Source organism: Oreochromis aureus, linkage group 16 (genome assembly GCF_013358895.1).
Source record: "Oreochromis aureus strain Israel breed Guangdong linkage group 16, ZZ_aureus, whole genome shotgun sequence".
Taxonomy (NCBI): domain Eukaryota; kingdom Metazoa; phylum Chordata; class Actinopteri; order Cichliformes; family Cichlidae; genus Oreochromis; species Oreochromis aureus.
The window spans coordinates 11795284-11803764 of record NC_052957.1 but is presented as its reverse complement, the minus strand read 5'-3'; the positions used below and the strand labels follow the sequence as shown (position 1 = coordinate 11803764).

At 36.0% G+C, this 8481-nt stretch overlaps 1 long non-coding RNA gene across 1 annotated transcript; it reads left to right on the top strand.

Annotated features, from left to right (window-relative positions):
- Window positions 1–2006: 2006 nt before the first annotated feature.
- Window positions 2007–6154, top strand: LOC120433543. Its single transcript, XR_005608607.1, has 3 exons — window positions 2007–2141; window positions 4783–4855; window positions 5919–6154. It is a non-coding gene; the product is annotated as an uncharacterized LOC120433543 (long non-coding RNA).
- The last annotated feature ends 2327 nt before the right edge of the window (window positions 6155–8481 follow it).

Below are 8481 nucleotides of genomic sequence, written 5' to 3'. Positions count from 1 at the left end.
AGGCCCTTTTATTAAAAAAGAAGAAACTGAAACATAAGGAATTTTGCAGGAATATTGAAAGTTGCATTTTTAATTTTTAAAAAGAGATAAATAAAAGCTGCAGCTGCAACAGAGTTTTATTTTTTTCATCCACACTTAAAATTTTGAATATGCAGTGCATATCCAAAAATGTTGGTTTCTATAAATGACTTTTAATTCTCTCCAGTATGATGATATTAGTGCTTCACAATAATACTAATAATAGCAGAAAGTATATATATATATATATATATATATATATATATATATATATAACTTTTTCTGCCCCTCTGCACACATCTGTGTCTCAGCCTGCATGTGAGACTGAGTTGGAAGTGCAAATTATCCTCTCAGCATGCCCTTGCCCTTGTAGCCCTGTTTTGATTCCTCTGTCCTCCCTCCTCTTTCATTTGTTCCCTCTACTTCTCCTTCCTCCTTTTAATTTCCTACTTCACAGTGTACTGGACACGTTTTGTCTTTATCATAAGCACCATTTAATCTGCTTTGGAAAACACATTGTACACAATTGGTGGGCCCTAATTGATTTATACAATGTAATTACTCCATTCTCGAACGTCTCATAAACGACAAACCTGGTCCCAGAGCCACTAATTAGAAGGGAACAGGATTTGCAGCTAATATAATTCATTATTTCCAAATTAGAGCCAGATAAGTTGTCTCAATATAATGATCAGGGAAATGCAAGCAGTTATTTTCTGTTGTTTCGTCTATTCTTATTCTTTTTCCTAAAATAACTAACTCAATATACACCAGCCAGCCACCACATTAAAACCAGCTTACTGAAACTGTAAAGAGACCTCCCTTTTTGTTTGAATAAAAGATATTCTGTATTGGCACTGTCCTCAGATCCTTCAGGCTTTTGTGACTGTGAGGTGACTCACTTGAAGTGATGTTGTTATTCTGTTCAATCTGTGCGATCTTATAATCTGTCAGTTGCAGATCTGAATTTGTGGACTCGAAGACAAACCTACTCCCAGTCAAATACAGGTGGAAGACTATTGTATGACTTGAGCTGAAAAACATGATGACCAGCTGAAAGTCACTAGTGTAATAATAACAACCAGCTCCAGATTATTCAGAATCTGTTTTAGTTCAGGTTTGACCTGAGTAACTGACGACTCCCCATGATGATGAGTGCTTCCTGTGAACGGAATCTCCCATTCCCAGGAGAAACAGCAACACTGTTTTCGTGCAATAAATAAGAAAAACAATTACCAACCACTTCTGGAGTTCATTGACTCCACTGGAGCAGAGTGAGTTAAAATGACTGTAGCCTTTAAGAAAGGTAAGCTGTATTTGAATTACTTAAATAAGGACAGCAAAATAAACCACTGGCTAAAGATCAGAGCTTTCCATGAACATTTAAAACATGCTGTTGCACTATGAAATGTTTTCTATTCCATACTTTTCACTGTCAATATTATACACTGATATAATGGATTTCTAATGATATATACATTTTATTACAACGGTGAAGAACTATAGCACTGACAGCTCAACACACTCCAAGTTAAAGAACACTTGCAAAATAACTGTTACATGTCCTTGTCGCGGGGTCCTCTCCTAAACTTCTCCCGAACAAATGCAGGCGTAGTCAGGAAGTGTTCAGTGTGTATAGTTTATTCTGCTGGTCTCCCAGGTACACAAAAGATTATTTACAATGGAAAAAAAAAAAACAAGTGACTTAATTCAAAACAAAACAAAAATCTATATACAAAACACAAGCAGCTGAGCCAGTCTACATGTTACCCTCACTGTAACATCTCACAGAATGCCCAGGTAGGTCCTGACGCCTCCTTTTATATCCCATTGCCCCTCCCACTAGGCATAATAGTCATCCCTTTATCATTTCTTTCCCCAAAACACTCTTTTTTCCTCAGCTTATTTCCAGCTGTATTCCTACAATACATATACATACATTTATGGCCACTTCCAGGCAGCCTACAGTGTTTCATAATAAAAAAAAATAAACTAAAATAATGAGTTCACATGACCTTTCCAAGCGTGCGCGAACCCACTATTTGAACCCCGGAACACCGTACCATCGGCTTGCCCAACTACTCGGCGATCACGGGGAGTCTACGCGACCGGCTTTATGAAAGGTAAGTGGAAAAAATATGTTGGCCACCCTCTGTGCCGCTCAAAATATAGCTCTCACCCCTTCCCGTTTATCTGGCCGTTCAACTAAAAGACGCGCAGCCACGGTAACCCAGCGCCACAAGTGTCGAATCTAATCGTGGTTGTGCGTGTATGCGCTCAGGTCAGCTGTTTGCGGCCCGCGACGGTGTAACTCCGTCACAGTCCTAAATCCATGGTCAAAGGAACATAACATATGAGATCCCACAAGACTGCTGCAGATCAACAAACTCTTAATAATGTGAAGAGAGAGAAAAGAGCACGTTAACAAGGATGATAGAAAAAAAAATATGGACTGTAGATGTGCAGGTGAATTGATGCGTGTAACAATAACAAAACAAGCAAATTAAGAAAACAGTTTAACAAGCCATGTACAGCATTTTGAAGCAGCAGGAAATCATCAAGAACAGCCCCAGTGCATATGAATAGGTATTTAATCCAGGCGTCTTCCTAACAGCCCAAAACGGGATTCGGGACCTTTACTTACTTTTTGAAGCGGACTTCCAACTGGATTTGGGATTTATTTATTTATTTTTTTAAACCGTAAAGTAGTTAATAAAAAATGGGATGAAAATAATTAATTATAATCAGTCTTGTTGCAGCAGGTTGTTTGCTACTTTTACTTTTGTGTGTGTAAATCAATACTGGTATGTATTAGAGATGACATATTTTATAGAGAGTTTCCTGGCTTTACTTATTTTGAAAACTGTATCATTTTGGATCTTGGATTGTGTTTTAGTCTATCAAAAGTCATTTGAGCGTTGTGTTTCTTTGATTATTTTACATTTAATACTATTCCATACTGCTTAAAATTTCCTGTTATCTGTTGATTACTATAATCTCATTGGGGTTCCTTTTTTTCATAGTCTTCTCCATACCATTCATAGTTTTTAGAATGAATTGGGCATTTGGCTCATCGTGAAACTCGTCATTTCACAAACATCCACACTTTTAACCTGTTATGACCGCTCTGACCCTAAGTGGCAAAGTCCTTGAATCTCTCAAACTTCTAAATATACTTAATGGTTAACTATTAGTGTCAAGTTCAAAGTAAATGCACTAGTGGTTACAGCCCAACTCTAACCACCAGTGCATCAGTGGAAAACTTGTAATTGTGTAATTGTTTTTCTTCTTAGTAGTTATCTTTTCAGTTAGTTTCTATTTTATTTTAGTAGTTAGTTGTCTCTGGAGTTTTGATCCCCTCATGCGGCTGTCTTTTTTACACCTTTGTCTCATTCCCTCAGCTCTTTCCATTCCCTGATTACCCGCCCCTCATTGTATCAGCAGTCTTGTCTTCCTCTCAGTCTTTGTCACAGGGGATATTGAGATTCCCTGTGTGATTTTCTTTGTATATTCCTGTGACTGTTGCTGTTTCTGTATCAAGATCCTCATCAGGGATGCCATTTGGCTCCTGCACTCTACCGTGTTTTGACAATATGATAGAACTTCATTTTTTCCCTCATGTATGACCACCAAGTCTGCAAATTTTCTTCTACAAGTAGCACTTTATAAATAACTTACCATAGATGGTCGGGGCCTCTGACATTATAAACCCTTTAAAAGCATGCCAACCCTGCAATATTATGCCCTAGGGGTCAACTGCATTAGACTTTTTCTCCACCAACTATCTTTGTACTGAAAGAAAAATTTAAAATCTTTGTATTGTGCTTTTTTGTGTGCAGTTGGAAAGTGAAAAAATACAATTGTTAAAAAACATTTCATCTTTAAAAGAGAGATTTCTACATGCATTCCAAATTGTATTTAAAATAACATTATGTTTATATTGAACAATGATATTTACAGACAATGTTACATTTCAAAAACCTAGCTCTGCCAGAGCAGTTGTAATTATTATTATCACATCAGTCTCTCTTATCTTCAGAATATAGTTGCAAGAGAGATGCTGCAAAGTCATAATTTGTGGGCCATGTCATTTCATTATATCTCAATTTATCTTCCTGCAGCTTACCTTATTCCTGGAAACCAAGTGCTTAAAAAAACATATTTCTGGACACAGTTGTTTATGAAAAGTTGTTGCTGTGCACAATCCAAGGGTGAGGTTGGGACTGGTGTGGTCCTCCACATCCCGCTCATAGCAGGATCTATAGCATTAAAACAACTGATAATGTTGGTGTAAGGAAATAATTTTTCTAGTTTGTTATTTTCATACATTCACAAGACAAAAATGCTAAACCATGTCAAAAGCTTCTTTCTCTTAAATATTTCTTCTAGAAAACCACTGTGGTGACATGTTACCAGGTTAAAAACTTAATTTTCCTCAGAGGGAATTCTTAAAGATTTGAGCCTGCTTCTGATTTGCACACCTGTCACTTACTCCCACCTCTGCAGAGAAATGTTACACTTGAGGTGTCCACAGCACAGCTGTTATATCAAGATGCTCAGTGGGAACTCATTGCAGTTATAAAAACAACGTCAGGAATTCAATTTGATTAAAACATTTTATTCAACTTTTAATGAAATCTGTACGTTTGTGTGTGCACACAGTATTATGAACATCGCCCATTAGTGCCATGGGCCAGTTTACATGTGTGTCACATTGTTTGTGTGTGAGTGCAGAAACTAATCAATTCTATCCCTGATGTTTAGGCTATTAGAACAAACAGCCATGAAGGTGTGGCTGTCAACACTCATTAGTGCTGCTGTCACCATCACCACTCCGGTAATTACTGCCACTGTAAACTCACCAGTGTCTCTACACTCAGCACACATCTACCTGAGTTGCCAGTTGCCCAGTGTAGTGCAGCCTCTTGAGCCTGTCAATTAGCATGTGTCTCACCAGGTTTACTTGCACATGAATGTCCCTTTTTTTTAACTGCTGGTGCTAGACAGGCAATTTTGCATAAATAAGGGTTCATCAAAGGTCTTTGATGGTGTTTCATTTTCCTGTCAACTTTAATGAATTGGCAATTTGGTCCATATATACCGTTTACTAATACTGTGTATAAGGCAATTTTTTTCATTAATGATGATTATATGATTATATTGACGTTATGTATGGCTTTGCATTGTATTAAAGTTTTGTTTGCCTCATTTTGTTTTTTCATTTTATGCTGAAAACTCAACTATTCTGGTCCCTTAATAGCTGTGTGCACATTGCTCAATCGCTTTAAATTATGGCATTCTTAGTGTTTTGCACATAGCCATCATATTATTGTATTACAAGATTTAATATCATACTAACATAAAGATAATGTGGTTTTTATTATTATTATTTAATCACGTTTTGTGAATTATTAGAAACTATGACTGAGACTCTTCAACTGGAAATTACTGAAAATTTCTTAGTGGTAGCAAGACATCACGCTTTATTCAGTTTGAAAGAGAAACTAATATTTCATGTTTTTTGGTACCCGAGTTTAAGGGCTGTTGGAAAATCACAGAAGCACAAATGCAAATTATCATAATGGTCCTTCCAGGGATGTAAAAATTGCAGCCACACTCAAAGCCTTAGAGTGAAAATCACCCAAATTAAAATCAAGTAATGCTTTTGATTTTTATGAACTGATCTTCTGGCTTCAAGTTGTAATATTTGATTCTGGTTAGAATTTGCTACAAATATATGTATCCACGTGGTGTATGTTACTGAAGCTGGAGAAATCATTTGACTGTGGCAAAGCTGTGTGGTCTTGTTTATCCAGTTACTGTTCTGCAAGGAAAGCTCTGAGCACATTTAGTTTGTTTTCATTTGACATTTCTAATATGCATGTTCGCTATTGTTACAGAATAATTGGTTGGCTGTAATATGCTGGATGCTGGTGCTCCAACTACAGCACGCCATGAATACCAATGTGGCATCCCAGCATGAAAAGACATGCAGACATATTGTTGCTGTCAGGTGGAAAAACATGAGGTTTCCAGGAAGAATTAAAGGGAGAGTGGTAAAGTATTATTCTTTGACTAAGCAGCTGCCAAATTTGTGTTGCCAAATGTGAATACAATTACAAGGACATCTAACATAAAATAATATCATCATTAGGTAACATATGTTTAAGGAGACCATTTTGATTTAAATTTAAAATAAACTTCTTTGAGGAAAAAGCAAAGGCCATTTTTTATTTCTAAAGTTACATCCTGTAAGTTTTCTTTAAATCTGACTAGATCTGCCATGACATTGGGAGCATGAGAGAGTGAGAACTGAATGGAAAGAAAGTGAATGAAAGACACAGATAGTGAGAGAGCTCAAGGTAAAACAGACCAACAGGACTGAAAAAGGAGTACCAAGGAGAGGTCGATCCAGGGTCGGTGAAGGCCCGGCGGCCATGGATCCTTCTCTAGGAGGACAGACTCTGATAAGGCCCAGGCAGCTCATACAGTGCTGAGGTTTATGAGGGCACCAAGATAACAGCCTGCTGATAGGACCAAGCAACTCAGCTGGACTGCAGATAAGAGGCAAGGACTTGTTGCCCTCAACGGGAACAAGATTTCTAATTTCTACAGACCCTGCGCTACTGTGGTAGCAGCATCACTATTTCTGTTTGGTGCTACAAAATGAAAAAGGTTATTTCTTTGTTTTTTCTTTTGTTTTTTTGTATTTTCTTCATTAATTACTTACGTTTTGGCTTGCTTCAAGCAATTTCCATTTTGCTGTTTGTTTGTTTTTTATATCCACATTGCACAAAGAAAAACTGAAAATTGTATACTTTTTAAATGCAAACTGTATGTAATTACTTTACAATTCAAGCTGTTATATCAACACCTGTATTTAACATTCAGGTGTTTATAGGTGTTCATAATTAATATTAAAATTTAGGATTGCAAAGTAATTATTTTATTCTCTTTATTCCCTGTATTCTAACGGAAATCAAGAGAAACCCAGAATGTTTCCAGAATTTTTTTATTTTTTTTCATTCCAGAAAAAGGTAGTATTAGTTCTGGTCTCAGCAAACTCATTTTGGTCAGACATACTTTTGCTACTTAAATATTATATTGACATTCAGCTGTTTGTATTGTATACTTTGATCTATATTGTATAATGTGATGAAATCTGAACTGCCTTGTTTCACCTTTCATTTCTGTTGTGCATGTGTTCAAATCTTTGTATTATGTTTCAAAGAAATTGGATAAGAATGTTTAATTTTGGAAGAAATGTGCTCATTCTGTTTTGTTTTTTTTTCACATTTAGCATTCGTCTCATGCTTCATGTGCCTCCTACGAGCTCTGCTCCTGTTGTTTGAAGTTAACCCACCATGCTCTGCACTGCCTTATTAGCTTAATAGTTCAAATTTGCAATTCAGGAGTGATTTATCACCAGTTATTGATGCAGCATCCCAAAGTATTTGTGAATTGTTCTTTTTTTCATTTAATGATAAATTGAAGCAAATGGTGAACATTCAGCTTGGTCAGGGATAACTAAGGATAGAAAGTGTGTTGTTATGTGATGTAGTAAAAAGACCCAGAAGCAGGATTCATAGACAAAACAAAGTAAATGAAAGATAACTTTTCAACAACAACAAACAATAACAATAATAATGATGATAAATAGGCACATAATTGACAAAATCCAAACTCTTGGTGGATACTAAATACAAGGCAAAAGCCACAAATGACTGTCAAAATAAAACAGGAAGCAACACTACATGGAAGCAGTAATCATAAAAGAAGGTACTTGGAGTACAACAATAAACTAAAAACAAACAATAGTATGTTATTAACCCCAAGAACACAATACCCAAACTATCAAAGCATAAAAGTCCCTCCAAAATATTATTCAACAAAACAAAAATCCTTAAACAGAAGTTAAACCAGACGGTTACACTAAGACTCAAAATGACAAAAAACACAGGTCACGACACATGTATGAGTCACTGGTTTGTCTTTTAAATTACATTAGATATTACATTACATATTACACAATTACATATACACTATATGTAATTTCTACTGAGAGATCTATTAGATCTCAATTCACTACTGGCTAAATTGCAAAAACATCAGATTTACACTAAAGATAGAAGAACAAGATGAAATGTTTCATCTTTTAATAATGCACATTTCACAACTGATAGCATATTAAATCAAAATGCTTTGTAAAGGACTCTGAGGGTTAAAATAATCTCATTAGCAATATTTGACAGGAAAAGGCAGTGGTTAGCCTGAGCAGCTCTCAGTCGTTCATGAAAAATACAAATACACTGTATTTACATGTGAGTATTTATATATGTGCATCAGGCATCTGCACATAAGCATAGCAATAAAATCTATTATGAACTTACAAGTGATGAATAATGCAAAACAAGGAATCGTTTTACAGGACTAGTTATACCTGTTTCATAATTTACTGTAAGT